This window comes from Diadema setosum, unplaced genomic scaffold (assembly GCF_964275005.1).
Source record: "Diadema setosum unplaced genomic scaffold, eeDiaSeto1 scaffold_24, whole genome shotgun sequence".
NCBI lineage: Eukaryota > Metazoa > Echinodermata > Echinoidea > Diadematoida > Diadematidae > Diadema > Diadema setosum.
The window spans coordinates 434,018-440,317 of NW_027307651.1; positions in this window are offsets into that span (position 1 = coordinate 434,018).

The following is a 6,300-nucleotide window of genomic DNA, read 5'->3' on the forward strand; positions in this document are numbered from 1 at the left end:
AACACGTATTGGCTTTCAGCAAGAAAATGAGGGGGTCGGAGATGAGAGAAGGAAGCAACTAAAAAATTTAAGTTGCTAGCAATCTCTTATTATGAGTGGTTAAGAAAATGAAAATTAAACAAAATATTGCTTTATTCTCCACGAGGTAATACTTTCAAGCCGACCAACACGACCATGGTCCATGCAATACAAAAGGTTCTCTTGGTCTCTAGACAGCCGGGTGCCCCTTGTGCTACAGTTGATACTGCGTCAATTTTTGTATTTTTTTTTTTTTTGCAATTATATGTTTTCTGTATAAGGGGACTGCATTCTATAGTCCTATCTGTGTATACGAGTGTTTCATTGAATTTCTATTTTTTTTTGGGGGGGGGGGGTGGAAATGAAATAAATCATTTTTAAAAGTACGTGTAGGCATATTCTGCCCCCCCCCCCCAAGGAAAAACGCAGTATCTAACATTTTTGGCGATTTTCACTTTTTTTGCATAAATATAGTCAGTGGGCAATCCTTCTTCATATGACATATTCAGATTTTTGAAAAAATGTTTAGAAAGCCACTTTTCCGTAACTGCCAAACGCAGTATCTACACTTAACTTGCACTTTCCCCAAGGAAAAACGCAGTATCTACAAAGCTAGTCTTAATTACCAGACACTGTTATTTATATATGTGAATACTTTGCCAGTTGTTCTGTAATTTGAACGTAAATTACTTTCTTTAGATATACTTGCTCAATAATAAGACATAATGTTCAAAATATCTAACCGAAACAATACTGATTAGTAAATATTTTGATGAGATCGTGATCTTAGTATAAAACACAGTGTGTGATTGAGATTAACCGAGTGCACATTAAACAATACAGCACAACACTGACAGCTTGCAGCTAGCTGCACTGATATGATGCTGTGCAGCAGTCAGCACAGGGCCCGGCTAGTCAGCATACAGTGGGAGTGTGTACTTGGAATAAAACAAAATGTTGTCGTGGGGAAAATTACTCGTGAGCCTAGCCCTCAAGAAAAAATTATCTGCAGATAATGAGTAAGTTATTCAAAACTATTTCAATATTGAAAGAATAAAGCTGATTGTTTGTCACACGAAGCGAAGTAAACACAAATGCATGTTTGTCACACGAAGCGAGGTAAACACAAATGCATACACGTACATTTGTGTTTACTTCGCTTCGTGTGATAAACGATCAGCTTTATTCTTTCATATTCTACCTCAATGATGATCATTATCCGTACTAGGGAGCCTATAACTTGTTGTGAAGTAACTTTGTTAGGCCTAGACCCTTGTCAAAATTCCTCAGGCTCCGAATCCGAAAGTTTCTTCGAAAGGCAATAGATCTATTTGTGTTGTATCGGATAAACGTCAGGTTATGTAACATGTTACACCCTCCCTTAGATCTAAGTCTAAGTCTTTTACTCTACTTGTCTAGACAGTAACGTTTGAGTCTTGCGTCTCTTTTCTAATGTTAGACTTAACGTTAATCAGAACTTTCAGGGTTCGTATTCCGAAAGTCTAAAGAAAGATCTAGTGTAGGACTTGAATAGGCCTACTCTAGGGCAGGCCTGTAGTAAGCAGTCTAAAACTTAACCACTTTTTAGAATCCTAACAGTTAAGTCTAGTGAAGTGTCAATGTTCAATTATCTACTCCATACCATACTGTCTTAAAATTACAGAGTTGACAATAGGCCTACTATAGATTAGGGTCCATGTGAAAAATAAGTACCCACGGTAAATGGACGAAATAGAGACAGTTAAGAATAAGTTGTATTTTAATTCTTATCGGATCTAGACAGTGTCTAGACCCTAGTGAGACTGGGTTGCGTAAAATGCATGCATGATCCCATGCTGCATGCTACATAACTTACAAGTAAAAAAAGTAAGATTACAAATTTAAATGACATTAAACTTAGGTTCAATCCAGAAGGAATAGGCCTAGAGAGCGGATGTCACTTCATTCTAGACTGGTTCTAGATGTATTTTTTTTTTTTCTAATCAAAGAGTCCTGGCTCGTGTAGGGCTTAAACCTTCTGCAGTTCTAACGTTAGGGTATTTCTTTTTCTGTGAGCATCGTGCATGTATAGCCTGAGGCGCGACGGTAGACTCGTGTAGCCTGCTACGTAGCCAGCCTAGAATAAACGATATAAAAACTAGACCTAGTCTAGATCGATCTAGGTCCACACATCCGATTTAGATTTATTTTGGTCTAGACAGACTGTAACCTAGACTGTACAGATCTAGATCTAGTATTCTAGGTGCTAGTTAGCGGCTAGGCCATGTATGATGTAGCATCACATTACAGCCCTGGCAAGCTTCATATTAAACACGTATCGACGTAACGTTAGGCCTACAGCAAGATCGGTCTGGGATACACTTTTAAGCAAAACGTTCCAGGAACGATCTGTTATTTAATAATCTTATGAAGCCTGCTCTGTAAATCAGGGCATAAATGGGGGGGGGGGGGGTGGAGGATGCATCCCCCAGGGCCAGAGAGTACTTGAACAATGATGTATACATGCATACGTAATTATGGCAGAAGATTAATCCTAGTCATTCCGCTGTAGATACTGCGTTTTTCCTTGGGGAAATTAGTTCCATTGTAGATACTGCGTTTTTCCTTGGGGAAATCAGTCAATTGCGTGGGGTTTCCCCAAAGTATCTACATTTTCATCAATAACTGAAAAACAAAACAAAAACACAAAATGATATTTTCCAGGAAAATTGGTAGCTAGATAGACTAAAATTCCACAATGAAGGAATTTTTCAAAAGAGTATATTTTCCAGGGGCTTTGGCAAAAAGATAAAATGGTGAATATCTCGGTTGTTTAGAAATGGAGCTGGATGTAGATACTGCGTTTTTCCTTGGGGGGGGGGGGCAGTATTGGTTCCATGACATATTAAGTTCAAGCTCGAAATGCTAATGTTGAAGCTTACATAAACCCTAACCCAAATCATTACACCTAACCCTAATCCTAATCGTCACCCTGCCTTGAACCAGAAGCCCAATCAGACCCATGATGCTAATTCTATTTTCAGAAAGATATCAATGCCGGAGCATAATATGTCCTGTCACCAGGCATATATTACGTATTCTAAGCTTTTCTCACACTATCACCATAGTAAAATTAACTGCTGGTATAGCAAAGGGTGGAGGATAGCGCTATACGTTATCGGTACGGTCGCTAGTCGAAATTTGCCCGGACCAAAATGGCGAACGCCGCCTTCTATCGGTCACAGGGATTTTACGGAGTCCGCCCTCTAGTGCTCTTAGTATATATCTTTATGGGAATTCCCACCAACCTCCGCCATCGCCGACCTCTGTCGCCGACCTCTGTAGAGGTCGGTGAGGTCGGTGGGAATTCCCCATTCGTAATAGTGAGCCAATCACATCATGAGACTGCCTCACGCCTGCTACGTCATGATAACCATGTATAAGGCCGTACATTCTTTAGCACACTCTGTGCATGTGAAGGGGAAAGTGGGGCATAGCGGACCCTGGGGGCATAACGAATGTCAAAAAGGCCGCCGTCTTTGCAAATTCTTTGAAAAAGGGTATAAGATGGCGATATAATGTCAGCACTGAATTTTAATTCAGTAACATAAAGGCATAACCGAGTAAGTTTTCACCCCCGTGATCTTAGGTAAGAAGGTGTTTATAGCATGGAGTGTACCTCCATATAGACCATGGGATGACATGGAAAAATCAGCCTAGTTTTTGAGTTTCGTAGTCCGTATTTAGGCTCCACCTGAAAATGTGTTTCTCAAAGGTAATTTTTGGTGCTGAATCCAAATATCAATGTTGCCAAGTCAGCAACATGCACGTTCTAATGATATTAGTGCTTAAAGATAATAAAAAGTTTTGGTACCTCAAAGGCTTCCCTGAATTTCCTTGTCTTGGTTTGTGTTTCAGATTAAAGTACGTTGTCTGTGAGAATTACTCGCCCCAAAGTGCTCTCATGTCTTAGTAATCATGCAATAATGGTTTCGTACCAGAGCCGACGCTGTACAGCGTCGATAAATACTGTACGAAACCACTGACTGCGACCAGCAGCGTGCAGCCCATTGTACGCATAGCTAACTGCGACCAGCAGCCCCATACGCATAGCGTAATGGGGCTTCGCATTGTAGCATTCAGGATCATGACAGAATTAGTATCGCGGGTAAATGTCAACTTAAAATCCAAAAATTTCTTCGATTTGAAGACTTACCAATTAAGTTGAAGTATTGAAAACAGGCTTCGATCAGCGTTTGGTTCTGCCAATAGTCCCTTTCTGTTCGAATTGATGACTGAATGTGACTCGGTCGAGAGGACCTTGGGAGAGCTACATACACTGGATACCATGGCCAGCGCATGCGCACACAAACATCTTATCCGTTCATGGATTTGAAATTTGTGTGCATGTGATGTGTTCGCATGCACTGGCTGTAGTATTCAGTGTACTGTATGTAGCTCTCCTAAGGTCCTGTCGACCGAGTCACATTCAGTCATCAATTCGAACAGAAAGGGACTATAGGCAGAACCAAACGTTGCCCGAAGCCTGTTTTCAATACTTCAACTTAATTGATAAGTCTTCAAATTGAAGAATTTATGGGATTTTAAAGACACCCAGTCGCGAGGATACATGGACATATTTCAGCCGCGGGCGGCAGCACGTAAACTCGCTTCCGAAGTTGCTACGAAGCGATTTGTGCGCAAGACATCCCTAAAGCAATGTATCGCGCTATAGTATCTCGTTTGCTCGCTTGATTGATCTGAGCGCGGGGAGTACGTTTTGTTTAATGTGAATTGAATGTATGGTATACTGTATGTACTGTGCGATGCAATGTTCGCATGAGCTATAGTAGCTAGCTGCCTGCACACGTCTTATACGACTACAGTGTACGCCTTCTCTTCATCGCACCGTCGATCGTCGTCAGTCGTTAACTACACTGTAATCGTCAGATCAGATTATATACGCTGTAGGTAGGGTGGCCATCATGGACGATGACACATCGTCATGGGTAGCGGATATTACCGCCGAGTTGTCCATTGAAAAGTGGTCACAGGTCCACTGAAAAGTGGACCTGTGCGCTATACAAGTAGCCACTATTATTATTATTATTCTGAACGCGGACGATTGGGTCGGAGACCCTGTGTCTTGTGTAGCCCTACTACATATCGACCACCCTTATTGAAACCGACCGACCGCGTATAATTCGCACACTGAACACTTAGTACGCACTTCTCTGCGCGCAAAGCACATAAAAATGGATTGGCTTTGAATGTAGATGAGGATGGTGTGGGAAAACGCGATAATTCATTGTTCATTAATGGTTTTAATCAAGGACAAAATTTCGAATGAATATTTTCACCGAATCGTAATGACAGCACAATGTAATGTCTATGGAAGTTTCTAAAAGGCTTCTAAAAAGCTTCGTACAACACGGTGTTCAATACAACTCGGTTTGCGTGCATTGTCAATGCAAAAACAGCGGTCGATCCTATTAACGCGATTTACCGCGGGGAGCTGAAACGAGGCCACGCAAGTTCGTCGGCGATATTTTTGCACTGAAACTTCGAATCGAAAACGGAACAACGGCATTTGATAGAGCTGGATTTTCTCAATCACGTAGGTCAAGTTTTTTTACGTGAATTTCAGTGTTAAATATTCTTATCAAGCAGATAAACATTAGGCGGTCGATTAGTAGTAGGTCCAACCATACTTGCCCTGGCGTGTGTAAATTTAGGACGGGGAAGCGACTGTGCCCGTGCAGGGCCAACGGCCACAGTTGCACTGCACAGTGTAACTGTGGCCGTGATAGAAGGGGGCCGTGCACCAACCGACATACCTTCAAGTCGAAGTAGGGCCTAAACTAGAATCTATTATTGTTAGATCTATCATCTTTGAACCTTTAGTTCCCCTGTTTAAACGTTAGAGTTCTACCAGATCTATTGGGTTAGACTACATGTATGATGGAGCTTGCGATAGATCTATTCATTTTTTAAAAATTTATTTGCAAATCCGTTAAATCATATTCTTGGGGAATTTGCATAACATGATTGATATGAAAAACTTCTCATTTAATGGGACTAATGACATTAAACTGACCCAGCAAATGTCCTTTCAATTACGGCATTATCATAATTTGACATAAATGAGAACGCGGAATTATACATAGAAAAATAGGCCTACTTGTCGATCAAACGCAAATGCCCTAAAGTTACTGATACTAGATTAGAAAAAGTCATTCCACTTCAATCACTGATTCAAGTGTAGACTTCTACTTACACATCATCTGGATCTGGATTCCTTGA